This window comes from Pteropus alecto, unplaced genomic scaffold (genome assembly GCF_000325575.1).
Source record: "Pteropus alecto unplaced genomic scaffold, ASM32557v1 scaffold725, whole genome shotgun sequence".
NCBI lineage: Eukaryota > Metazoa > Chordata > Mammalia > Chiroptera > Pteropodidae > Pteropus > Pteropus alecto.
In genome coordinates this window covers 354,687-357,120 of record NW_006436637.1, presented here as the reverse complement: position 1 = coordinate 357,120, position 2,434 = coordinate 354,687, and the positions used below count along the sequence as shown (strand labels likewise).

General features: G+C 36.5%; 1 pseudogene; it reads left to right on the top strand.

Moving 5' to 3' along the window:
• Nucleotides 1-1,434: 1,434 nt before the first annotated feature.
• LOC112481098 lies at nt 1,435-1,552 on the top strand (annotated as a pseudogene).
• Nucleotides 1,553-2,434: the final 882 nt, after the last annotated feature.

Sequence of the window (2,434 nt, the reverse complement as noted above, 5' to 3'; positions counted from 1 at the left end):
ATAAATATTGGCCAATGGGCAAGCTCGAGTTAGAGCAATTAATTCAGGTTTTTGGGCAGGTCTTACTTCAATTAAATGAGGACTTTTGATTACGTCCACCATGGAAGTTATTGCATATCCAGCATGGTAATTTCCCAGTTCATCTGTGAGATAAGATCCATTTGTAAACCAAATTAAGGCAGCATTGTCAATAGTAGTTTCTTGTACATCATGTCTAGGAGCAAGAATGTGGTCCAGTAAGTAGAATGCAATTGTGAGTGTCTTTATCTTGTAAAGAAGGTGGCCAAGTTGCTGGGTTAAGACTGTTACATCAAGCTCAGTAATATTAGATGCAGAAAGTAAGAGTACTTCATAAGAAGCCAGTCAGTTGACCAAGTAACTCTGAGTATAGTGAGAGTTCAACAGATTCAAGAGAATGAGGAACATAAATTGTTAAAGAGAGCCTATAATTATTTCTTCTGTTTATTTGCATAACATGGCTATAGTAGAGATGGACCTCTGTCTCTACTATAAAGAGAAGAAGCCCTTTTGCTGCTGAGTCTAATTTCTGGTTGTAATATTCTGTAAGTCTATGATAATCTTCATGTTTCTGAGTTAAAATTCTTAAGGCATTTCCTTTATCTTCATGTATGCAAAAGAAGAAAGGAAGTTTATAATTAGGATATCGCAAAGATAATTCTTCCTTTGGAGCATCTACAGCTGATTTCTCTTCAGGGGGTCCATTGGATCAGATCAGGTTAATCTGATTTTAATAAGACATATAGAGTTTGAGGCATTAATGAAAAATTGGAACCCAGTTGCAATCATATCCAGTTATTTCTAGCAATCTTTTTAGCTGTCTCTTGCTTCTTTATAAAGAAAGGAAAGAATTCCTGAGTCTTTCAGGGTTAATTAGTAGCCAATCTTTAGATATAAGATGGCCAAGGTATTTTACTTGGTACAAATAGAATTAAACTTGTCTTTTGAGACCTTATGTCTCTTTATGGCTAGCTGTTGTAATAGGTAAATTGTGTCCTTTTGAGAGTCTAATAACATTATAGAGCATAAAATTAAATCATCCACATATTGGATTAGAGTAGAATCTCTGGGAAATTAAACATTATTTAAATCAGCCTTTAGTATCTAAGAGAAGTATGTGGGGCTTTCCATATATTCCTGGGGCATTACTATTTAAGTAAATTGGCTATCTTCCCAGGTGAAGGCAAAGAGATTTTGACTGTCCTTTTCTACATGAATGCTGAAAAAGGCACTACACAAACCTATCACTGAAATAATATTGGAAGTCCACAGGAATTGCTTGATAATAGAGTGTGTAGGTTTGGAACCACGGGATGTCCGGGAACAACTATTTTGTTTATAGCTCTGAGATTCTGTGTAAGTCTCCATCCTTTCCCGCTGGGTTTCTTTATTAGAAGGATAGGATTATAGGGGCTCACCTACAGCCATGCTACTCTGAACGCACCCGACCCATCTGATCTTGGAAGCTAAGTGGGGTCGGGCCTGGTTAGTACTTGAATGGGAGATCACCTAGGAAGACCAGGTGCTGTAGGCATAAAAAAAAAAAAGAAAAAGAAAAAAGAATTACAAGGGCTCATATACGAAATTATAAAGCCCTCCTTGAAAGTAATCCAGTATAATGGGCTTAATTTCAGCTAGTGCTTCAGGTCTTAAAGGATATTAATGAATATTAAGTGGAGCCAAAATATTGTCAATAGTTATTTTTATAGGAGTGGCTGAGTTAATCTTGTCAGCGTCTGTACAGGAAAGGGTCCAGAGTTCCATAGGAACGTCCTGCAGCAAGTGTTTTGGTCTCAAAAGTAGTTTCCTCTTGTGGAGGTTCCTTTAAAATCATTATTTTCTCAATTGGTTTAGTGTCTGATTTACTTAGTTCTAAATACATTTTGCCCTTCTGAGAAAAGGATATTGGGCATCAGGTTTCAAGAAAGTCTGAACTTATCAGGTGAATTGGGGTAGATTTGACTAGTAAAAATATATATATCTCCCCATAACATTCCCTAGGAAATAGGTTCTGATTTAAAAACAGATATTGGTTGATTGGCTATTCTTACCATTTGTACAAAAGCTTTACTCTGAGAGAGATGGCAACTTAATTGAGTCGGGTTAAGAACAGATAAAGTAGCCCCAGAAGTAGTAGTTTCCCTTATTATGGTAGTTTCGGTTTTTCCTAAAGTATTGGTAAGGAGAATATCCCATTTAAGTTTTCTGCAATCCTTCCTAAGATTACCTGACTTTTTACAGTAAAGCAGACTCCTTTCCCCCCTTGTTGAAAAGGCTGTTGGGGAGGTTTGACCTGATTGCTTAATTGCTGGAGCTGTAAATTCGTGATTTTAGTAACTTTATATTTTTCTTTCTTTTTGGTAGTTTTAGATAATTGATCAGCCAGAGAGTTATAAGGTCCTCATCTGATCCTTCC